The 25,899-nt window shown below is 41.3% G+C and overlaps 1 protein-coding gene and 1 pseudogene across 1 annotated transcript in view; one reads left to right on the top strand and one right to left on the bottom strand.

Annotated features, from left to right (window-relative positions):
* Positions 1–25,899, top strand: part of ROR1 (receptor tyrosine kinase like orphan receptor 1) — a 422,204-nt gene that overhangs the window by 75,321 nt on the left and 320,984 nt on the right. The gene's annotated exons all lie outside the window — the stretch shown is intronic.
* On the bottom strand, positions 3,959–4,550 carry LOC116457568 (cofilin-1-like; annotated as a pseudogene).

Below are 25,899 nucleotides of genomic sequence, written 5' to 3'. Positions count from 1 at the left end.
ATCAATTTTGTTGATCTTTTCAAAAAACCAGCTCCTGGATTCATTAATTTTTTGAAGGGTTTTTTGTGTCTCTATTTCCTTCAGTTCTGCTCTGATTTTAGTTATTTCTAGCCTTCTGCTAGCTTTTGAATGTGTTTGCTCTTGCTTTTCTAGTTCTTTTAATTGTGATGTTAGGGTGTCAATTTTGGATCTTTCCTGCTTTCTCTTGTGGGCATTTAGTGCTATAAATTTCCCTCTACACACTGCTTTGAATGTGTCCCAGAGATTCTGGTATGTTGTGTCTTTGTTCTCGTTGGTTTCAAAGAACATCTTTATTTCTGCCTTCATTTCATTATGTACCCAATAGTCATTCAGGAGCAGGTTGTTCAGTTTCCATGTAGTTGAGCGGTTTTGAGTGAGTTTCTTAATCCTGAGTTCTAGTTTGATTGCACTGTGGTCTGAGAGACAGTTTGTTATAATTTCTGTTCTTTTACATTTGCTGAGGAGAGCTTTACTTCCAACTATGTGGTCAATTTTGGAATAGGTGTGGTGTGGTGCTGAAAAAAATGTATATTCTGTTGACTTGGGGTGGAGAGTTCTGTAGATGTCTATTAGGTCCACTTTATGTAGAGCTGAGTTCAATTCCTGGATATCCTTGTTAACTTTCTGTCTCGTTGATCTGTCTAATGTTGACAGTGGGGTGTTAATATCTCCCATTATTATTGTGTGGGAGTTTAAGTCCCTTTGTAGGTCACTGAGGACTTGCTTTATGAATCTGGGTGCTCCTGTGTTGGGTGCATATATATTTAGGATAGTTAGCTCTTCTTGTTGAATTGATCCCTTTACCATTATGTAATGGCCTTCTTTGTCTCTTATGATCTTTGTTGGTTTAAAGTCTATTTTATCAGAGACTAGGATTGCAACCCCTGCCTTTTTTTGTTTTCCAGTTGCTTGATAGATCTTCCTCCATCCCTTTATTTTGAGTCTATGTGTGTCTCTGCACGTGAGATGGGTTTCCTGAATACAGCACACTGATGGGTCCTGACTCCTTATCCAGTTTGCCAGTCTGTGTCTTTTGATTGGAGCATTTAGCCCATTTACATTTAACGTTAATATTGTTATGTGTGGATCTGATCCTGTCATTATGATGTTAGTTGGTTATTTTGCTCGTTAGTTGCTATAGTTTCTTCCTAGCCTCGATGGTCTTTACAATTTGGCATGTTTTTGCAGTGGCTGGTACCGGTTGTTCCTTTCCATGTTTAGTGCTTCCTTCAGGAGCTCTTTTAGGGCAGGCCTGGTGGTGACAAAATCACTCAGCGTTTGCTTGTCTGTAAAGTATTTTATTTCTCCTTCACTTATGAAGCTTAGTTTGGCGGGATAGGAAATTCTGGGTTGAAAATTCTTTTCTTTAAGAATGTTGAATATTGGCCCCCACTCTCTTCTGGCTTGTAGAGTTTCTGCTGAGAGATCAGCTGTTAGTCTGATGGGCTTCCCTTTGTGGGTAACCCGACCTTTCTCTCTGGCTGCCCTTAACATTTTTTCCTTCATTTCAACTTTGGTGAATCTGACAATTATGTGTCTTGGAGTTGCCCTTCTCGAGGAGTATCTTTGTGGCGTTCTCTGTATTTCCTGAATCTGAATGCTGGCCTGCCTTGCTAGATTGGGGAAGTTCTCCTGGATAATATCTTGCAGAGTGTTTTCCAACTTGGTTCCATTCTCCCCATCATTTTCAGGTACACCAATCAGACGTAGGTTTGGTCTTTTCACATAGTCCCAAATTTCTTGGAGGCTTTCTTCATTTCTTTTTATTCTTTTTTCTCTAAACTTCCCTTCTCTCTTCATTTCATTCATTTCATCTTCCATCACTGATACCCTTTCTTCCAGTTGATCGCATCTGCTACTGAGGCTTCTGCAATCTTCGCGTAGTTCTCGAAACTTGGCTTTCAGCTCCATCAGCTCCTTTAAGCCCTTCTCTCCATTGGTTATTCTAGTTATCCATTCTTCTAATATTTTTTCAAAGTTTTTATCTTCTTTGCTATTGTTTTGAATTTCCTCTCGTAGCTCAGAGTAGTTTGATCGTCTGAAGCCTTCTTCTCTCAACTCATCAAAGTCATCCTCCATCCAGCTTTGTTCCGTTGCTGGTGAGGAACTGCGTTCCTTTGGAGGAGGAGAGGTGCTCTGTTTTTTAGAGTTTCCAGTTTTTTTGCTCTGTTTTTTCCCCATCTTTGTGGTTTTATCTACTTTTTGTCTTTGATGATGGTGATGTACAGATGGGTTTTTGGTGTGGATGTCCTTTCTGTTTGTTAGTTTTCCTTCTATCAGACAGGACCCTCAGCTGCAGGTCTGTTGGAGTTTACTAGAGGTCCACTCCAGACCCTGTTTGGCTGGGTGTCAGCAGTGGTGGCTGCAGAACAGCGGATTTTCATGAGACCACAAATTCAGCTGTCTGATAGTTCCTCTGAAAGTTTTGTCTCAGAGGAGTACCCGGTTGAATGAGGTGTCAGTCTGTCCCTACTGGGGGGGTGCCTCCCAGTTAGGCTGCTCAGGGGTGAGGGACCCACTTTAGGAGGCAGTCTGTCCGTTCTCAGATCTCCAGCTGCGTGCTGGGAGAACCACTACTCTCTTCAAAGCTGTCAGTCAGACAGGGACATTTAAGTCTGTGGAGGTTCTTGCTGAGTTTCTGTTTGTCTGTGCCCTGCCCCCAGAGGTGGAGCCTACAGAGGCAGGCAGGCCTCCTTGAGCTGTGGTGGGCTCCACCCAGCTCGAGCTTCCTGGCTGCTTTGTTTACCTAAGCAAGCCTGGGCAATGGCGGGCGCCCCTCCCTCAGCCTCGCTGCCGCCTTGCAGCTTGATCTCAGACTGCTGTGCTAGCAATCAGCGAGACTCCGTGGGCATAGGACCCTCCGAGCCAGGTGCGGGACACAATCTCCTAGTGTGCCGTTTTCCAGGCCCGTTGGAGAAGCGCAGTATTAGGATGGGACTGACCCGATATTCCAGGTGCCGTCTGTTTCCCCTTTCTTTGACTAGGAAAGGGAACTCCCTGACCCCTTGCACTTCCCGAGTGAGGCAATGCCTCGCCCTGCTTCGGCTCGCGCACAGTGCGCTTCACCGTCTGTCCTGCACCCACTGTTAGGCACTCCCTAGTGAGATGAAATTGGTACCTCAAGCAGAAATGCAGAAATCACCCGTCTTCTGTGTCGCTGGGGCTGGGAGCTGTAGACCGGAGCTGTTCCTATTCGGCCATCTTGGCTCCACCCCCAGGGAACCCAAATCTTTTATAGTGGGCAACAAAGATGCTTCACCTTTGCTCCAGAGGGAGATCATTTCTTCCAAGGCTATTATCCATATAAACATCTTTGAAAAGTTGGTCTGGAACCAAGGGCAGCCAGTGCTTTGCTTACAAGATATGCAGAAACTGAAGGGACTCATGGAGAATGTCTCCCAACAAATATATCTTGCATCTGTTCCCTTTGCTCCTTCTTTTTTTTTTTTAATCGAAAGTCCCTTACTGGTCCTGCTTCCATGAGTAGCGGTGACCAGGGGAAAAGGGAGAGGAACCAGCCAGCACAAGGAGGGGTCATCTCCACAACATTCCATTTATACACAGAACTAAACACCAAGCATAGAGTCACTATTGCAGCTAGAAGTTGGCAGCATGGGAAGGGGGAGGAACAGGTTGGGTGGGGGGGTGTTGTTAAAAAAATATAGGCCCCTCTCCACAACTGAGGTGCCTGGGGGGAATTTGGTTTGCTTCAACCCAAGAGGAATAAGAAGATCAAAAGCAGTTTGGGAAGACCAGAGCCATCAGGGACGGAGGGAGGAGGAAAATCCAGGGGGTGGGGCGGTCTCTTTGGCAACTGGGGTGAAGGGATTGCCCTCCTCCTGCTGGGATCCCCCCAGCCCGTCTGGTCTGGGAGGAAGGGGACAGCCTGCAACCCCCGAGGGCAGATGTGGGGCTGCCAGATGCTCCAGGCAGGGGGCCAGAAGGGGCTCACAAAGGCTTGTCCTCTAGGGAGATGACCACACTGTCCCCCAGCTTCTCTGCCAGGGTGCAGCAGTCCTTGACCTCCTCGTAGCAGTTTGCGTGTAATTCATGCTTGATCCCTGTCAGCTTCTTGATGGCGCCCTTGGAGCTGGCATAGATCATTTTGCTGTTAAGGGGCGCAGACTCAGGGACCCAGAAGATAAACACCAGGTCCTCCTCCTTGCTCTCCTTGGTCTCGTAGGTTGTGTCATAGAGGGTGTAGCGGCAGTCCTCATCTGGCAGCATCCTGACAAAGGTGGTGTAGGGGTCGTCGATGGTCTGGCTCACATCACCCACCAGGATCTTCTTGGCCTCCTCTAGGATGATGTTCTTCTTGTCCTCACTAAGGCAGAAGAGCACCGCCTTCTTGTGCTTCTTAACCTCCTCTGGCATTGAAGACTTACGCACCTTCATGTGGTTGAACATGTTCATGACACCATCGGACAGCCACACCGGAGGCCATGTTTCCGCAGAAGACAAGAGCGCTGCAGCCGCTGCTGGGACCCGACTGCCCTCTGCTCATTCTTTGCACCATTAGATCAGGCTGCACATTGCTCATAGGAAGATTGCAACAACTTTTTAGCTGATTTCCCTAACTCTGGGTAGGTCCCTCTTCATATCAGTCCTCCACACCTTGCTGAAGTAGCCTCCTGAGACACAAATCTGACTCATTCCTGCTTAAAGCCATTTACTGCCTGGCCACTATCTATAGGAAAGGCCCAAGCTTCTTAGCATGACACCAAAGGGATTTTCAGACCAGCCCTTGCTGAGCCGTCTAGCCTTAGGGGGCAGCATATCAGAGAGCTTATCTCCCTTACTGCCCCAGTGACTTAACCTTTGTAGCCTCGTTTCCTCATTGCTAACATTAGGGTGATAAAACCTACTTCATGCGTTGGTGAGGAATTAATCAGCTCACACATGGTTAGCCCTCAGTAAATGTTGGCTGTTATGGTTATGTCTTTCCACTCTCCGCCTCACACTTTAAGATCTGGCTACATGGTTTTCTGCTCACTCTGTGTCCCTTTTCACCATGGTTAGTGCCTTTATTCCTGCCACCCACTCTTCTTGCAATGTCCTCCAAACCCTATTGCCTGGCTTCACGCTGGTTAGGCACATCCTCTTCCTTCTCTTGGATGCTCCATGCATGTGTTGGCCATTGAGCTATAAATATCTGCTAATAAGTTACTGCTGCTAGACTATCAACTTTATGGGGATGGGGGGTGTTTTATTTATCTTTGTGTTGCTAGCACATAGCATGTGTTAAAAAAAATGGTGAACGAATACATGAAAGAACAAAAGGAATTCACAGTATACTAGGGTGTTTGGGGTCTAGGGATGAAGGATGGAAGGCAGCTAAGTAGCTTAATAATAACAGGTGAGATAATCTGGGTAAATTTGGGGCTGAGGTGAGAATTAGGCCCTATAGGAGTCCAGTGTAGGGAGTTTACTTGTTGAGTGTGGTGCATGTGGTGAGGAAGCCTGTTTAAAGTTATCTCCTCAATGAAATAAAGCAGCCCCTTCTAGGCAATCTTAATTACTCCCTTTCCTGAAAGAATCTATTGCAAATGAAAGGTCATGCAATCTGCCTTCTTGTAAGATCTTCAATTTCTCAGAATACAATGAATTCTCTATTACCTGGAGGAGGGGGTAGAAAGGAGCTTCTTTTTAATTAAATTGTCTCTGCAGCAGAAAGTGACTTTATCCCGTCTTTTGAAGTCTTCCAGTTGTCCTCAGCCTGGCTCAAATCACTCTCCTTGAATTCATTGTTACACTAGTGCACGCTGCATTTTGAGTTATAATTTAATGTGAGCATATCTAATTCCCTAATGAGATGGAGACTCTTTGGGAGTTTATGTTTTTTTCCTGAAATGTTTAATGTTGTGCTTTTGAATTAAGAAGGCCTTCTACATATATTTGTAGACTGGCTGAGTTTCTCCATATATGTGTTAAGAACTTTCAAATAATTAGAGCACAGCCTCAATTTCAGAATGCCAATGATCTTCTCCAGGGCTTCAGCTTCCCTGAAAGAACAGCGACTCAGGGCCTATTATTAAATGTTTAAGGTGCCATTTTTTATTAATTTTGAAATAAAAACTGAAATATTTGGAAAATATTGATAAACAAACAAACAAAAAACCCTGAAATAACCCTACTAGTAGTAGTGATAACTACTATTATAATAGTATTTGGAGTATGTCTCTGTAGTCTGTCTTCCTTGGCTTTGTGTTTTTGCTTTTCTTTCTCTTTCAATGAATGAGGTCATTTTTTATCACTCATCTGGCAATCTGCTTTCTTCTCCTTAACATCAGTAGATATTTATTAAAAGTGATGATGCTGGAGCATTTCTTTTAGGTTCCTGTTTCAACCCTTGACCCACTGTTTTGCCTTGTTTGCCACTGCCTGCCTTTTCTTGATTTCTGTTTGTCTCTCTGCATTGACCCATTATTGTGTTCTGATCTCTGATACCTGCATGCATCTTCATAGTAACTTCCAACTTTTGGGAGTGTCTGCTGTGCCCCAGATACTTGTATGTGTTGTACCTGCTTTAAAAATCTCTTTTCGGATAGACTGGATATTTGTAGTCTCCATGTCACAGATGAGGAATTTATTTGGTGTAGAGATTTAGTAATTTATAAAAGATCATGAAGCTTAGATGGAGCCTGAACTTAATGTTTTTATACTCAGCACCCCCTCTAGTATGTGAAACTGACATCTTTAGCTTCAAACTCCTTCTGGAATACTGGTTTTTGGGTGCTGTGTCTAATCAGCTTTCAGCTCTATAATATTCCTTGAAGGGCACCGCAACCCACACCCCTGGGCCAGCATAGTGAATTTTATATTTTTTATTTTAGAGAGAGAGAGAGAGAGAGAGTGTGTGTGTGTGTGTGTGTGTGTGTTTGAGAATCAGCTGTGGTTCTTGCTTTCACTCCTCATGGTGAGGAGGTGGCCTACCCCTCACATCTGTTTTCAGCCCCTGTTCCTCAATACCAGAGTTATTTTCTATTAACTCAATGCACCTTTTCTTTGTAATTCTTGTCCATTTTCCCTCCAGCCACCTGCACGGTTTCTGGCTTGCTCTCAGGCTGTGAGTAAGTTCTCTGTATACTTGCTGTTTTCGATAACCTCAGCCCAAGATTTAATGTCAAGGTGGGGGCCCTATTAAAGATGCCATGAATCATCCTGTCTTTGTTTGAAGATTTCTGTGTTGGCAAGTGGGCAGATAGAAGTAGATGTAGGTTTCCCAACCAGATGTACTGGTAGCTGAGATGGGGGCATTCAGCTGAAGTACATTCCTATCATTATTTGGCAAAGAAAGAGCCACTGAGATTAAAAGCATGATCCTTGCTTGTGATCTGGCTTCATCAACGGAATCATAGAGCCTCTGTGTTGGAAAGGGCCTTAAAATCATCTGCAACTGCACGGCTCGATACTTGAGGAGCTGAGGCAATAGATAAAGAAAGTGATGTAAAGTTATAGAATGCCAAACCTTCAAAGGACTTTTGACATGACCTAACTGCGCTCTTATTTTATGGGGGAAGAATAGTAAGGCCTCTAGAAGCTCACTAACACTCCTAATGTGGCACAGCGTGTTACTGCAGAGCAAAGACTCTACTGACCACAGGCCCAGGACAGCGGCCTTGGAGGTGAAGTCACTAAGGGGGATCTGTAGGATATGGCTGGTTACAAGAGCTCGCCCGCCGTCTCCTCCAGGCTGGCTTCCATGGGCCTCTGTTGAACTATCAGTCCAGTGTTCTTGCCTCTGTCCCCACAGCCCTGCGGAGGTCTTCTTCCACCTGACAGATGGTGACTGCCTTCTCCAGAGTGGTAGGAGTGAGGGAAACAGTGAGGGGAAATCAGGAAACAGGAAGCCAGGGAGAGGAGCAAGAGATGTTGGGGCTGTATGTTCTGGCTCCGTGTCTTGGTGTTATGGGTTTCTAGAGGGTTTTAACTCTGTAGTAAAGACAGGGCTTGGGGGAATTCTCCCTGTGGTGGGACAGGAGTGTTCTCCACAGCCTTCACAAAGTATTCCCCCCAAGAACTACTCATCCTTCACGGGCTACTTCCATCGTAGCAGTTCAGTCTTCTGCTGTTTCTTCTGGTACCAGCTTATGGATTGGGTAAGGAGAAAGATCAGGTTTGTAAAGAGATCTTTCTGGTCCTTCCAGTAATAAAGCCCCTTGGACAAGGGCCAGGGAGATTCATCTCCCAGAGACTCCTGTGCTCTAGGTGGTGGTAGAGGCTTCCTGCCAGAAGGATCTGAGGCAGAGGACGTGGAGGGTGCCATGCTGGCGTCTCTGTGCATCTGGCAGCGCAACAAAGGACTTCTGTCTGCCCTGCGAGGCTGGGTCGGTAAAACCCACTTCAATTGAAAGCCACCACACTTTAGCAACTTGATAATTAAAATTCTAATATGTGAATTAAAGAAAACAAGGGGTTGTGTTCCTGCCATATTAAAATACAGCTGCAGTGATTCCACTATCGTTTCCTTTGACAGAGCTGTGGTTTTCCTACACACCTTTGTTTGAGGCTTTGATTCAGATATACTCCCTGCGTCTGATAAGTCCCATGTGTACTCACTGGTTAGATGGTGCATGGGGATGATTCTTCTATGATGTGGAGAATCAAAGATTGTGTCTTCAGGTTATGTGAGGTGGCTAAGTGACATCTCATCAAGAGCAGAGGTAAAATCAAAACTCATGGGAAAGGTACTTCCTGGGCTCCCTTTTTGTTTCCTCAGTGATTTGAAACAATCAAGGCCAAATTGAAGAGAAAAGAGCTGATACAGCTGATACCTAGACTTATGGATTGATTTATTTCTGTGAACACTCTGGGAAAATGGCCACTTGTTGCTCTCTGTTATTAATAAAGAGGTCACTTTATCATTAGGCCTTTGAATCTGTATTTAATGGCTAAAGCAGATGGTTGTAATTTCTGACTTAGTGTGGCCACCTTATTAATAAAAAAGAACTGATGGAAACAAAAAGGCGTCTTCATTTTTAACTCCAGAAGCATAACACAAATGCTTTCCAGTCTTTCTTTGTGTGGAGAGCAGACCGAGTGACTGCAATAAGATCCTGTTACACATTTTAAAGAAAGACTTTTGCAGAGTGGAGGTAACTCGGTTTGAATCCTTCTTTTGTTAAACTTTAAAAGAACACTATAAATATATGCCCCTTTCCTTGAAGAAGGTATTTTGAAGGAAGCTTCAGGATTATATTTAAAAGTAAATTAATATTTTAATAACATAAGGAAACTAAAAAACAGCTAATTTATTTCAGATAGTGGAGGCCTGTGGTACTTTCTAAAATTATTCTTTTTGCTTAAACTACTATAAACTGCTTTTTTGGATTTAATTACTAGGCTTAGATGAATGTGCTATGCATCTTATTTTGGTTCTTTTTAAATTCACTTGGAATTTAAAAAAATCAATAATGGCAAAAACTTCTGGTAGTGGATTTCTGCTTGATTTCATCAAGCCTGTATATTCCTCTATAATGGTAAGGAGTTTGAAATCGTGGTTATCATCCTGGAAATTTTTTGTCCCCAAAGGGACAAACCTACGTTTGTGAAGACAGAATGATTTAGAATCTTAATGTACTCAGTAAACCGAGTGAACAGAGCGGAAAAATGCTGGGAATTCTTCACATAGGCTCAGAAGAGCTCTTTAATTCACTTAGATACCTAAAGACTTATTGATACGTCAGGCTATGGGCGGCGTCCTGGGGTCTGTTATGGCAGTGAACTCCTGGTCCTTAGCTGACAAGAATGGGATGAGTGGCATGAAGAAAAAACATGGCTCTGAGATAAAGAAAAAACATGGAATGTTAAGGATCTTAAAGTCTTTAAGGGTTTCTTTGCCCACTAGTTTTCAACGTTTTTTAATTAATGATGCCTTTCAGAGCTGTCCATGGGCCCACATTTAGAAGTGGTTTGAATATCAAATTATTAATGGTAATTGTTGTTTTCTGTTTTCATTAACCAAAGGCATGTATAACAACCCATTCAGTTCATTTGTTTATTGATTTGTTCATTTATTCTTCAATATTTAGCTTATATTTACTTTTGGCTTGGCACCATGCCAAGCACAGGGATGCAGAGGAGTTTGTGATGGCCATCAGTCTTGTTTAAAATGCCTGAAATAGGGTCAGGAGCAGTGGCGAACACCTGTAATCCCAGCATTTTTGGAGGCCGAGGCTGGAGGATCACTTGAGCTCAGGAGTTTGAGACCAGCCTTGGCAACATAGTGACACCTCATCTCTACAAAATATAAAAAAAGTTAGCGGGGTGTGGTGGTGTGTGCCTGTGGTCCCAGCTACTCCAGAGGCTGAGGTGGGAAGATCACTTAAGCCCAGGAGGTCAAGACTGCAGTGAGCAGTGATGCTACCCCACACTCCAGCCTAAGTGACAGAGTGAGACCATGTCTCAAAAAAATAAATAAAAATAAGTAAAATGCTCCAAAACGGTGGATGGATTTTTGTTTTTCCTACCATCTCGGATTCCTGGATATCTAGACCAATTCATTGCTAAGCCATCGTGCTTTGCTTTCTTTTTTAAACTTTGAAATATTTTAAGTATACAGGAAAGCAAACAAAAGTGGCAAAACCTGTTTCAGATACAAATATTTTTTATTTGTTTCAGATTTTTAAAAGAAATAAAACATTATAGATACAACAAAAGCTCCCAGTGTACCCCTCCTAAATCCTGTCTCTTTTCTTCTCCAGAGATAATCTGTCCTCTAAATGTGATGTCTTTTCATTCCCATGCATGTTTTTATATTTTTGCTCTCTGTGCATAAATGCACTAAGAGCGCTACTAAAAATAGTGCTTTGCCTATTTTAAAATTGTGTATAAATGGGAACTTACTGTACCTGTCATACATCTTGCTATTTTTGCTCAATGTTATGTTTTTGATATTAACCTTGTTAATTTAGGAATTGCATGTTAATCTAAGAAGTTATTTTAGTTGCTGTGCAGTAAGTATGCTATTGTATGACCATTTCACAATTAATGTACCCATTCTCCTGTCTTCATTTTTTGTGTATTATAAACAATGCTGCCATGAAAACTTTGACTTGTCTTTCTGTAAAAATGTGCGAAGTTTTTCTAGGCCAAACACCTAGGAATAGAATAGAGTATACGTGTTTTCGGCTTCCCTAGGTGCTGTGGAATTGCTCTCCAACGGCCTTATGCCAGAGTGAGCTCCTTCCTACAGGATATAAGTTCCTGTTGCTCTTTACCCTTTCTAACTCTTGGTATTGGAAGTATTTTTAGATTTTGCTTGTTCAACAGGTATGAGATAAACTGTCACAGTTTGGATGTATAAAGATATGTCAAGTCCAGTAAAGATGTTAGAACAAAGACTGGAGATTTTTTTTTCCTTTTTCTGCTGTTCTAGCTATATTGTTCTAGCTATATTATAGGGCAGATTTGAGTTTCTGCTTGGGTAGAATTATCCTCATCAAAGCCTACTTTGGCCCTAATTAGTTTGCTGTACATCCATTGTACACAGAACACATTATGTACATTTCTAAGGAATTGAAGAGACAAAGTCCAAACTTATAGAACCTTTGTTGAGGGTGCATAGCAGGAGATACTGGGGCCCAATTTACAGTAGGTTCATTGCACTGGCCAGTGAATTCAGGGACCTTGCTCTCTGTACCAGCAGAGATTGCTGCCTGTATGGCTTTTTGGGGTTTTTTTGTTGTTGTTTGCTTTTTTTTGTTTGTTTGAGATGGAATCCCACTCTGTCTCCAAGCTGGAGTGCAGTGGCACAATCTAGGCCACTGCAACCTCGGTCTCCCGAGTTCAAGCAATTGTCCTGCCTCAGCCTCCTGAGTAGCTGGGACTATAGGCGCGTGCCACCACGCCCAGCTAATTTTTGTATTTTTAATAGAGATGGGGTTTCACCATGTTGGCCAGGATGGTCTCAATTTCTTGACCTGGTGATCCATTAGCCTCAGCCTGCCAAAGTACTGGGATTACAGGCGTGAGCCACCGCGCCCGGCCGCTTTTTGGGTTTTAATGTCCATAAAATGAGAGACTGCGTTACTCATTCCTTCTTCAAGTGCAGATTTTCTTTTCTGCTTTCAAAATTCCATACTTCGAAGTGGCGTTGACCCTTGGTACTTTAAAACATCTTAAAAGTCACTAATACTTTTTTTTTTTTTTTTTTGGAGACGGAGTCTCGCTCTGTCGCCCAGGCTGGAGTGCAGTGGCGCAATCTCGGCTCACTGCAAGCTCCGCCTCCCGGGTTCACGCCATTCTCCTGCGTCAGCCACTCCGAGTAGCTGGGACTACAGGCGCCCGCCACTACGCCCGGCTAATTTTTTGTATTTTTAGTAGAGACGGGGTTTCACCGTGGTCTCGATCTCCTGACCTCGTGATCCGCCCGCCTCGGCCTCCCAAAGTGCTGGGATTACAAGCATGAGCCACCGCGCCCGGCCTCTAATACTTAATTGGTATTGAGAACAGAGGAACTTAATGCAGGAGCCACCACTAAGTGAAGAACAGTTAAAAAATGCTAAGAAGTCACCTTCAAAATTCTAATCTAATTAAAATTATGTAAAAAAAAGACCACCATCACTCATGTATAAAGATGACAGGGAAAAATAACAATGAATAGACTGTGGGTGATTATTCCCCTCATTGCCCTATTTTTCTGTTTTCCAAAGCTTTTTTAATGGTCATGGAGTAATATTCTTGGAATAAAATAGTAAGCATATGCAAACAATTATAAGCTCATTTGGCAGGAAAATAAGAATGTGATTTACACAAAACATGTGCTGGGCAAAGGGGAGAACACCTGTATATGAAAAATGATTTGTAATGATTTTGTAAATAATCCTATAATCCTTCCTTGGGTTAAGGTTGGTGGATGATAAGTGTTTTTCTTTAGGTTTTGCTGCTGGAAAGATCCAGGGAAGATGGAAGACAAGTAGACTGGCATCTTACCTAAAAGCAGTGGCACAGCAGGTAGTAGAACAATTTGAGCTTTGCTCATTGGGTTTTAAGACCAAAAGAAAAGGCAGAACTAAAGAGATTTTATTCATTAGGTGATGTAGATATTCCTATTCCAAAGGCATATGACAAATCCTTAACAGTTGAAGTAATCATAATGCCTACCATATACTAAGCATTAAATATACATATATTTTTCAATTCCGGAATAGCTGTGAATGTGGGAATAACTGTACTGACTGACAGGGGAGAGATCAGATAGTTTAAGAAACTTGCCCTGTGTGCACAGCTCATCAGTGGTGCTGCCTGGACTCAGCCACCATCTGTTTTACTCTGCTGGGGCATACATGTATGTGTACCCTTGCCCTGGCAAACTCTTCCTTTTATAGAGCTGAAAGCAGCCCCCTGCAGCTTTCCTATATATTTATTCTCATCCTGCTCTCCTGAGCACCCAGCCTTAGAATTCTGCTCCCTCTTTCACACAACAGCCCTTCCAGTCTTCAAAGAGGGCTATCGTGTCCATTTCTCCACTTCTCCCCTCTCGGTCTGTCATCTTGGAAAAGCTCAGAGAGGTGTTTTTATTCACAGATGCCTTGAGAAATTTCATGGTTTTTAGACTCATACTGAGTTTGTCCAGATGTGCCAATATTTGTCTTATATGATACAAATTAATTGTCCAGAAGAGGAAGAAACCTCTGTAGACACTCACTAATGCAAACCAGTTCCTTTGAGTATTGATGGAAGGAAAAACACTAAAAAATGAAACAGATCATTTTCACTGGGAGAGTGCAGTTGTTGAATTCACATTCTACTTTTAGGACAAATCTGTAGCATGACAGTTCAGTCTTACCATATGCATTAACCATGGGAAACCCAGGGTGACATTTGTAATAGAGTCCTGCTTTTCTGTAAGGACTTTATACAGATGGAGAAAGTATGATATTCTTACATTTTATTACCAAGTTCTGTGGCCCAGGGTTTACAGCATAAGGTGGCAAATAATTTAGCTCTACTCAGATTTGGAAGAGTAACTACTATTATTATAAGTAAGATTTAAACTTAGGGACAGGTACATACTCTTTAAGGAGAGTTCTAAGACTAAGATGTTGTATCATTATCAATACCTGGCATAAATATATGTATCTGAGTTCTCTTTGAGAATCATAAGGGAAAAGATGTCTAATATGATTTAACCTCAAGACATTAACAATGATTACACCCATTCCCTGCTCCCAGCATCATAGTCACCAACTGCGGCAACAGCTGCTGCTAATGTTTTTTGAACTCCTGTGGTATGCCTGGTGATGTATTTTATATCAGCTAGCTCATTCTCAAAACTTGAGAGCACGCTACATATACCATAGTAAGTACTATTGTTAGCCTTGTTTTATAGATGAAAAAACTGAGAGGTTAAGTATTCTGCCCAAGATCGTATATAGGTTGGGTATCCCTAATCTGAGAATCCAAAACCCAAAATGCACCAAAATCTGAAACGTTTTGCATACCAACATGATGCTCAAAGGTGCTCCTTGGAGCATTCAGATTTTGGATTTTTGGATTAGGAATGCTCAGCTGGTATAAACAAACGTATATATTCCAGAATCTTGAAGACATCTGAAACATTTCTGATCTCAAGCATTTTGGGTAAGGGATACTCAACCTGTATCTTGTATATAACAGAGTGAGAGTCTAGCTTATGCTTTGCTCTTATATCTTGTTTCTTTCTTCAGCAAAATAGTCTGTAAATTGAACATTAAACAGTGCACTGGGGACACAGTAAGGAATCTTTCATTGCCAATGGAGTATGAATGAAAAGTTTCCAAATATGAGATTTCCTTAGTGAAACACTATTTTTAGGAAAACTATTAAACCAAGGCTTATGATAAAGGATCATTCCACATCCAAATATACCTCTCCTGTATTATCATAATTCTCTATTAAAATCACAGCTGAAATTCGTTCACTCTAAGAGATGGATAAAAACTATACGGTTTCATGTAAAGATCACCAGCTTCCCAGAACTAGGATGATGGGAATTTTAACTAATGCTGCTGTGACTGTGGCCTAGCCTCTTGCTCTCTCTGGATCTCAGTGGGACCATCTGTAGAATGTGAGCATTGACCTCTGTGATAATGAATGTTCCTTCTAGCTTTGTATATTGCATAGTGCATGATTGCTAGCTTCAGGAAAAATAAAATGTTTTCAATGGAAATATCAGATCACCAACCTGATTCCAGTGAATTTTTTTTTTATTCACTGAGGCTTTATGTCATATAAAAATATGTGACATATTACTGCTCTGCTGCCCATCTATTTAAGGCATTCTTCAATCGACTTGTCAGGGCTTATCTAAACCTTAGCACCACTTAGGTGTGGCTGATTGCTTGGCAGGAGGAGGTTCCTGCATTTTCTTTCTCTTGTGTATTAGTGAATTGAAATCAAGGGAAAAACTGCTTGGCTTTCTGCTTCCTTCCATGGTAGGTAGACTTTTCTACATATTTTCCAGCAGTTCTTTTTGACAGCCAAGTCTGGAAACAGGGCAGGATGGAGGTTTTACAAATAGGTGACAGTTGTTTGTCTCATGAATTTCTTCTATTTCCTTTCCCTAGTGGACTTAACTGCCTCCTTCCTACAACAATCTGAACGTACTTCCATCACAGAGTATCTAGCAGTGTGAGCAATAGCCATTTCTCTCTTTTACCTCTTCTGGATTCTAAACCCATCATAGGTAGAAATAGAACATGTCTGTGCTTAGATAGTATCTGGCACATACAGATTGCTCAATTAATGGTGAATGAATGAATAAAGAAGAAAAAGTGATAAAAGAAGAAAAAGTGATAAAAGAAGAAAAACTACAGTCGTATCTTGGTATCTGTGGCACATTCGTTCCAGGACCCTGATGGATGCCAAAATCCTTGGATGCTCAAGTCGCTGATATAAAATGGCATAGTGTTTGCATCTAACCTACATACATTCTCCTGTATACTTTAAATTATCTCTAGGTTACTTATAATACCTAATATAATATAAATGATATGTAAATAGTTGTTACACTGTATTTTTAAATTTGTATGTTTTTATTATTATTTATTTACTTATTTTTCCAAATATTTTTGATCTGTGGTTGATTGAATCCATGGGTGTGGAACCTGGGGATATGGAGGGCTGACAATATATACTAATGAACAATGAACACTACTTCGGGTTGTATGAAAATATCCATTTATGAAATGGACAATTAAAATGTTTCCTCTTTGACTTTTCTTTTTTTTTTTTTTTTGAGATGGAGTCTCGCTGTGTCGCCCAGGCTGGAGTGCAGTGGCGCAATCTCGGCTCACTGCAAGCTCCGCCTCCCGGGTTCACGCCCTCTTTGACTATTCTTAACCTGACCTCCCAACTTGAAGTAATCTGTTCCTCTCCTCTAAACAGTTATGTGTACTATGTGTTTGGTAATTAATTATGTACTGACTCATGACATTTGTTTCTGTTCTTATAATACTTTTTGCTTTTCAAATACCTTATGACTTTGTTTTTTATTACAATTTGCTTTCCCATCAAGATTGTAAATTCTTGGAGGCAAGGGCAATTATTAAATACTATATTTGATACTTAATTCTCTCCTCTCCTTTGGGGGCTCCAGTTACATGTATATTAGGCCAGTTGAAGTTGTTCCTCAACTCACTGATTCTGTTTATTTTTTTAATTCCCTTTTTCCCTCTGTATCTTATTTTGGATAGTTTTGATTTTTGTGTTTTCAAGTTTACTAATATTTATCCTCTGCAATGTCTAATCTGATGTTAATCCCATCCAGAGTATTTTTCATTGCATACATTGTAGATTTCACCTCTAGAAGTTTGATGTAGCTCTTTTTTTTTTTTTTTTGAGACGTAGTCTTGCTCTGTTGTCAGGCTGGAGCGCAGTGGTATGATCTCGGCTCACTGCAACCTCCACCTCTCCGGTTCAAGCGATTCTCCTGCCTCAGCCTCCCAAGTAGCTGGGACTATAGGCGCACACCACCACGCCCCACTAATTTTTTTTATTTTTATTTTTATTTTTAGTAAAGACGGGCTTTTACCATGTTGGCCAGGATGGTCTTGATCTCTTGATCTCGTGACGCGCCCACCTTGGCCTCCCAAAGTACTAGGATTACAGGTGTGAGCTACCATGCCCTGCTGATGTAGCTCTTTTTCATATCTTCAGTGTCTTCACTTACTTTTTGAACTTAGGGAATATAGTTATAATAACCATTTTAATGTTCTGTCTGCTAATTCTAACATCTGTGTCAGTTTTGATTGTTTTTTTTTTTTCCACTTCATCAGGGGTTATATTTCCCTGCTTTATGAATGCCTGGTAATTTTTGATTAGATGCCAGACATTGTGAATTTTCCTTGTTGGGTACTGGCTATTTTTGTATTCCTGTAAATATTTTTGAACTTTGTTCTGGGATGTGTTTAAGTTGTTTAGAAGCAGTTTGATCCTTTTGGAAAGTCTTGCTTTGAAGATTTGGAAGACTGAAATAGTTGTACTTAGTCTAGAACTAATTATTCTCCATGACAGAGAAAACACTCTTCTATGTGCTCTCCTCGTTGCCTGGGGAATCATGAGGTTTTCCAATCTGGAAATATCTTTTTGGATATTTCTTTCCCCAGTGTTAGGTTGTTGCCACACATGTATGCACTGATCAGCACTCTGCTGAACACTTGAGGAGGAATCTCTGTGGCTCTTTCTGCAGCTCTCTTTTCTCTGATACTTGGCCGTGCAAACTCTAGTTGCCTTGGTCTCCCTGGACTGTTAGCTCAATTCATTCAACTCAGGCAGTTCACTGAGCTCTGCCTGAGTTCTCCCTTTCCTCCAGACACCTTGAGCTGGAAATTCTCTCAGGCAGTAAGCTGGAGGACTCGTAGGATTCGTTTCATTTGCCTTCCTTCTTCCAGGGATCACTGCCGTTTACTGACTGTTATCCCAGTCTTGACAATTATCCTGTTACTCCAACTTGGCCAGAAATGGAAGTGATACATTTTATTCTTTCTGTCTGAAATAATCCTCCATCCCTAATGTTTAAAAACTGCCATCCTTGACTCCATGTGACTGTGTTAGGGGCCCTTTCTCTGGTCTCCCGTCATACCTGTGCTTACAATAACTTAGTGCGGCACTCCTCTCCCTGCGTTGTTCTTGCATTTTTTTTTACCCTCTCTTTTCTTGTTAGATTTTGTTTCCTTGAGGACAGGGAATGTCTTTAATCTTGGGATTTCTAACACCTAACATAGACTCAGGTGTGTAACAGTTGCTCAATAAGTACTTGTTGAATGAATGAATGAATGAATAAATAGGATTCAATTTTCAAAGTATCTGTTGTTGAACAACTTTCAGAAGTTTTTTTTTTTTTTACAGAAATGAGATTAGATATGCATCTTCCTATATGCAATTGAAATCTCTCTTAAATTTCTGGATAATCACTTGTTGTTGATGGCTTGGACATGGTTTTTACCTATTTATTTTTTGTAGCCTCTCCTTAGAAGGTGTTAATAAAAGCCACCTAGTTGATGCTTGAAATAACACGTGGAGGTAAAGGGACCAAGAACAGAATAGCCATATTCTATAAACAAACAAAATGAAGACTAACTTTTAGGTATCTATTTTATGATTGACCCTCAGGTGTGGTATATCTCAAGTCTGCCAGGAGGTTGTTCTTATCTGAAGTGCCTTTTCCATGTTGGATGTACTTACATGCCTTTTATCCAGGTAGACTCAGATGGTCTGCAAATAGCTCTATGGATTTGGTATTGGGAAACCTCATGGTTCCTCAGGCATGTGGAGAGCACATAAAAGAGTGTTTTCTCTGTCAGGGAGAATAAATAGCTGTGAGTCGTGCATTCTTATCAACTGGAGACAATTGACAGTGGATATGTGCCACTAGAGTTATGGTCAAGTGCAAGTTCATACTATATTTGGATCTTTAAGAGTCGGTAGAATGAACCATATTTGGTAAGCCTCTTAAGACTGTCTTGCTCCATTTCCTCGGCAGCTCTTGGTTACCAAAGGTGACTCTGGAGCCCCACCTCCAAGTCCCCATCCTGTGCAGTTGGCATGATGGAAATGGCTTGAGGTTCTTGTTCTTTCAGATTCAGTGTTTTCATCTGTGCAGTAGGATATAAGTAGGATAAGATATAATTTGTCAGGTTGCTATGAGGAATAAATGAAGTAATAAATGTTAGTTGCCTATCACAGTTTCAGGCACATAGGAACCCTCTTCCCATTCCCCCAAACTTAATTGAAAAGATAGCCATCAGCCTCTGAAGTTGAATTGTGCTGAGTGGTTACTAATATTAAAGACATATGGAGTTATTGTATCTGTATCTTTCACTTATCAGCTTTTCCTTGAAGGTTTAATGTGTGTTCCTTTGCTTTTAGGCCCCATGCTTATTTTCCTGAAATGGTGTCTTCTTGACTTAAAGTACAATCTTTGCTTTTTTGTTCTTTTTTTACTGCTCTTGCCTGGTGATCCAATTGTTTAAAGACATCTCCATCCTTCCCTGTCCTTCCCCTTTCAAATCTATTGCCCAGACTGGAGGTGGCTTTAACTAACAACACCACTTTGCATTAGTTAAGTAGAGTGGAATTTCTCATTCTACCTCTCAGCTATTGATGAAACCTTTCCCTGATGCACAAATTAAGACTGGGTGTATTTTGCATATTTTCCTAGAATGACACAGTGATTCTGTGGCTAAACCAAGATTAGACCCTACCACTTAAAAAAATCTGACTTTTTGCTTAAAGCGTAAACTGTGTTGCTTCTAAAACTACTAGTTGAATTTAACTTTCAAGTGTACTTTGTATTTAAATCTGATGATAGTGTTGTTTTTCCTTTTGTCTTGTTTAGATGAGGGTATTTTCTTCACTTCCCTGACCCCTAGTGCCTCAGTTACCTAGGCAGCAAGTTTTTTGATGCTGTCCAGAATGCTAATTAAGATATTTATTCTCTTTGGCCTTATTGTTATGATACTTGTAATTATGTCTATTAGATGGTAATCTCTGTTATCTCCTGCTATACTAAGTGTAGTACTCTGCACATAAAGAAATGTGTGAGTATGTGAATGTATACTCACACGTTTGAATAAATGTGAATAAATCAATATATTTATATAGTTACTGATTTAAATGTGTTCCGTCTTGGGATGTGAGATGGGATAATTGAATAAGAAATTAGCCTGTGTATGTTAAGGTAGTCAAAGTTTTTATGGTACCTTTGTACAAACTGCCCCTTCTGTTGTGTGTGTGCTGACCCACGTCATGATGCTCAGCATGACTGAAGGAGTCCTGGAGTGTTTCTGTCCTCACTTGCTCCCTGGGTTGGGCGCCCCTCTGCAGGGTACAACCAACACAGCTGTATGAAGACCCTCTGACTTTCATTTTCTGGCTGGCTGGGGGTTTTGGTGTTGAGTGCTTTTAAGGAAGACAGTCACCTTATCCTACTCAATGTTTCCTTGAAGTGCAGGCCCTGTGAAGATGAAGATCCCCTATTGTATTTTGGGGACACTTTTGTGATCTGTCTCTCCAGAGTCTGATTTAATGAAAATATGTACCTCCCTCACCACATTCTGCAAAGCTTATTTGAGTTTTTAAAATTTAATAGTAAATATGTTAGTACATGTTGATTCTAGTGCCCAGCACATAGTTTCTGCTCAATACTTAGCTATAATTATTAGTTTATTTAAATTGCCTTAATCGTTCATGCAATAAGCAAATGTCCCCTCTGTAGGCTCTTCTCCAGATCTGGGATACAGACATGGGTAAAGCTTGGAGCTTGTGTATAAGCAGCAGGGTCGATCACCTGCCAGTTCACTGGAGAGATGCCATGCTTGGAGGGTGAACTGACTGTAAAGTCCTCCCAGTTGCCAGACTCTAGGCTTCTAATGTGCCCTCCCTCACTGTACAGCTGGTCAATGCATGACACTAGAAAGTGCAAAGGCTTCAGTGTTGGATGAGTGTGGATTTGAATCCCAGCTGTGTTGTGGACTAGCTCTGAGCTTCAGTCTCTTCCTCTTAAAATGGGAATAATAGGGTAGTTGCATGTGTCATTGTTAACTAGGCCCTGGGCTAAGTTCTTTACTCTTGTGATTTTATGAAATCCTCAAATAGCCCTGTGAGGTGTATCTTGTTAATATCTGTATTTTATAGATGAGGAGCCTGAGGCACAGAAGGGTGAAGAAACTGGCCTAAGTGGTAGAGCTTTTCACTGAACCCAGGCCTATTAGAGAGCAGAGGCCACATTCTTCACTGTTATGTAGTGTCATGCTATGTTATCGGTCCAGACATGTTACGATTCCTGGCACACAGGATCAGAGCAAATAGTAGCTATTATTCTTATTACTATTATTGTTCTAAAATTCAGGCCTTTCTTCACCACACTGACACTGAGTAATATATGTTGTAGCTGTTCAATAAAATTTTATTGGATTTAATTGGTTATGAATTTTATGTGTGGGAAAGTGGTTAACTTTCCTATCTGTAAGGAGAAATGCTCAATAGAATATCTTAAAATGGGGGAAGTTATGAAAATATAAAATAACAGCCAGAGATGCAAACCAGTTTATGAGGTTCTGTATTAGAAAGCTGGAAAGAAGTTTTTAATAAGAAGAATGGAGGCCGGGCGCAGTGGCTCACACCTGTAATCCCAGCACTTTGGGAGGCCGAGGTGGGCAGATCACGAGATCAGGAGATCGAGACCAGCCCGGCCAACATGGTAAAACCCCATCTCTACTAAAAATACACACAGAAACACACATACACACACACACACACACACACACACACACAAAATAGCCAGGTGTGGTGGCATGAGCCTGTAATCCCAGCTACTCAAGCGGGTGAGGTAGGAGAATTGCTTGGACCTGGGAGGTGGAGGTTGCGTGAGCAGAGATCGCGCCACTGCACTCCAGCCTGGGCAACAGAGCAAGACTCTGTCTCGGAAAAAAAAGAAAAGAAGAAGAATGAAAGGGTACAGTCTGGTGGTAGACACCATTTTGAAAATATTCTGGCTAGCAAATAGTGTTTTTGAGTAAAAGAAATAGACATGACACATCAGTTATGTGGCCATCCCTTATAACAATGATGAACAGATAGGAGGGTGTGCAATCTTTAAAGTTTAGAAACAAATTTGTCCTTCTGACATCCTTCTCTTCTCTTGACACACGGTTGGTAATGGCCAAGATTCTGTTTTGCCTGATGGAGTTTTGAGTGAATTAAATTAGGTTGTCTTGAAAATAGCTGGGCCAGAAAATAAAAAGGTTTTCTCTCTTTGGAAAGGGGCTTTACTCCAGGGAAGAACACAGCTGTCCAGGAGGAATCCGGGACTGTTGAGTCCAGAAACTTCGATCCTTCTCCACCCTTTCCCCAGTGTTTCACCAGCAGAAAAAGAATGTTCTTAAAGTCTGTGATGAAACAAAGCTGCACACTGAGACGTGGCTGCCAGAACTTTTATTTTTATGGTTCTCTTGAGTTTAGGGAGAAATAATTAAATGTTGCAAATGTAAAAATTGGGAATAACATTTTCCATTTTGCCAATAGTCATTCCTTTGGTTTTCCCTTGGATTTTATTTATTTATTTCTCCTTTTGGGCATTGCTCTGTCATAGCCTGCGTGAGTGTTGTGTCTCCAGGAAGGCCAGAACACCAGGTTTGGATGTTACATAGCCAAGAACATTGTGTAGCAGTGCCTGGTTTTGCCACAAGACAGGTCTGTAGGAAATACCACTGCCAGTGCAGCTGAGCACATTGAACTGACTGTGCTCAGGAGTACTTCACCAGTAGGCTTACTGGAAGGTATGTCTTTCTGCATCCGTGATTTGCAGAGGGGCATATGATTGCCTTGCTGTTGGAAACATAGGAAATATGGTTTTTGGAGATTCTATTTTGAAATAATGGTACTCTTCAGTGCAGTGGGAAACTACAATATCAGGATGTTAAGAAGGGGTTCAAAAGGTTTTAGGAAATCTTGAAAGATAAATGCCCATTCCAACCGAGCCAGTAGGTCAGTCTTCTTAGGGTTTCTGTGATAATATAGGACTTTAGAGTGGAGACGCCTTTCCTGACAAGTCTAGGGTTGATTTTATGTATTTGCTAAGATTTATTAAAATAAAAAATGGCATGTTCTATAGGGAAAAATAATATTAATGGTATTTTAATTAAGCTTAAGCAATAAATAATGGTTATCACATAATTTTCATTTATTATTCTTTACCTTATTTCAGGGTCTTTCTTACTGTGAAGTTTCAATAAAATGCTTAGAAATACATTTTGCTGGCCAGGCGCAGTGGCTCATGCCTGTAATCCCAGCATTCTGGGAGACCGAGGCGGGTGGATCACTTGAGCTCAGGAGTTCGAGACCAGCCTAGCCAACATGGTGAAACCCTGTCTCTACTAAAAATACACAAAATTAGCCAGGTATGGTGGCACATGCCTGTAATCCCAGCAACTTGGGAGGCTGAGGCAGGAGAATCGCTTGAACCCAGGAGGCAGAGGTTGCAGTGAGCCAAGATCATACCACTGAATTCCACCCTGGGAGACAGAGTGAGACTATCTCAAAAAAAAAAGACAAAAAAAACCATTTTGTTTTATTGCAGGCAGGATACATTTCAAGAGGCTTACTTCACCTTCTCTGTCTGATCTATCCACCAAATATCTTGGCTTTGTATTTCCCATAACCCATCTGATCTTCATGTAGCTGTGAAAGAAGTATATCTTTGAAAGTACAATTTTGAGTAAAGAAACCTGAGAGTTAGGGAGAGATGACCAGGTTCCATGGCTCCTTGTTAATTTCACCTTCAAGCCACGTACTGCCTCTTCTTGGGCCCTTGATCTACTGCTGAGCATATGTTTTTCTTTCTTGGTGTGAATTCTGCCTCTCGGTATAGGTGGTACTTGTTAATTTAACTCTGACATAAACCTGGGAACATTGCGCCTCAGTGTCGTTGTCTGTAAAATGGGGTTATAAGGTATTTCCTGACCTACTTAAGGTTACCGTGAGGATTAAGTGATCATGTACGAAGAAGACTTTTAAAAATTAATATTGGAGTATAGTATAAGCATAGTGACATACAATGAATTATAATCAATAATCAATTGAATTTCACTTTGTGACCTCATAAAATTTGATTCCTTTCAGTTCTATCAAGGACAGCATCTTGCCTAATCACTTTTTTTTTTTTTTTAGAGAAGTTAGGTGCTTGTCCAATATCACAAAGCAAGTTAGGGTGGAGGTAGGGCAAAAGCCCTGATCTCCTGACTCCCACACCAGCAGGATGCTTAGTTGTGATTTCTGCCTTGCTTAACCACTTGGGTCATCTTTCAGTGAAGGAGGTAACTATCTCCTTTCTTGAGTTAAAATGATACTTTAGTAGAAGCAAAGAACGCTATCACTGTAGTTCTTTTCAGCCTTCATTTGCTGTCAGCTTCTGTGTCTAGGCGTGCTGAGCTGGCATGAAGGTGACAAGTATGATAGATTCTGGCCTCTAAGGGGCTGTCAAGTCTAGTGAAAGGAGGTAAATGAGTAAACAGATAGACACTTGCGAGTCTGAGTTTCTGGTGCTAGTACTTACACACAGGGTCTCTCTGGGCAAGTCATGCCTGTGTTTGGGCTCAGGTTTCCCAGCTGCACATTGAGGTCCTGGACTAGATGTACAGAATGATCACAATCACTGAGGTCCCTTCTAATTTGTCACCATCTGTGGGTCTGTGATAATCCAAAGCTGTGTGCTTGCCAGCTGAAACTGAAATGAAGGAAAGCGATTAATTCGTTTCACAAACTGAAATGAAGGAAAGCTATTAATCTGATGGTGTATTTTTCTTTATTTGTGATAAGTTTCACAGACTACATTTTCCAGCATTCAACACTGCCATTGTATTGTATTGTATTGGAACATAGATGGCGATACTTGTTCAGTTAACCAAATGGTCAACTTTGCAAAAATAGTAGAAGTGGACATCTCATGATGATTTAATACAGGACACAAAAATCAATGCTAGCATTAACTACTATTCTCAGCCTTTCTCCAGTGTTTTTCTGTTAGGAACCTTTATATTAAACCACCTTCTTTTTTTCCTAAAAGGACCATAGAATAATAGCAGCTAGTATTTATTTGGTGTTTTCCTGTGTGATAGGTAAGTGTTGTTTTAAGTGCTTCCCATATAAAAATTCATGTAATCTTTACAACATTTTGAAGTAGGTATTATTATCATCCCTATTTTAGAGATAAGACAACCGAGGTACAAGAAATTAAGTAAAACTTATTCAAGATTACACAGCTATTAAGAGATGGAGGCAGGATTCAAACTCAGGCAGTCAGCCTCAGGCAGCCTCATGTTTCATGGCTGGACCATCGCCTAAATGAAAGCTGCTCACCCTCAGCCTATTGAGAACCTGGAGAAACTGGCCTTGTTATGATGCCACAGGCTAAGAAAGCAGTTGTATCAGCTTACTTGTGGCTCTAAACTTGGCCAGATCCTCAAGTCTAAGGATTCTTACTATGCACAGGTGTTCTCAGTCTGGATTCATGTCTCAGGTGACTCATGAACCCTTGGAAATTGTGTGCCAAATGCATTTATGTGTCCATGTGTGTTGTGTTGGTATGACGGGGGGTAGGCGGCTCGATGGTTTTCTGCACAGTATCAGCGGAGCCTCTACTCTGTCACTGGCAGGATCCTAGCTGTGCAGGCGTTTGTCAGCCCAAATCTAAATCAAGATTCTGGGCTGGGAGTTAGGATATAGCTCCCCATTGAACAAATGAGTGGCTATAGGAACCTGGAAGAACCAGGCTTTCCAAATGTCCTCCCACCCCTTGGAACTCTGCTGCTGTGGAGCAGTTGTACAATGTCCTTTTCTGTCTTTGAAGCTTTCCAAATTTTTCAATCTTTTTTTTTTTTGCCTCCAAATTTTGGAACC

The sequence above is a fragment of the Hylobates moloch genome, unplaced genomic scaffold (genome assembly GCF_009828535.3).
Source record: "Hylobates moloch isolate HMO894 unplaced genomic scaffold, HMol_V3 SCAFFOLD_18, whole genome shotgun sequence".
NCBI lineage: Eukaryota > Metazoa > Chordata > Mammalia > Primates > Hylobatidae > Hylobates > Hylobates moloch.
This window is presented reverse-complemented; position numbering and strand designations above follow the sequence as displayed.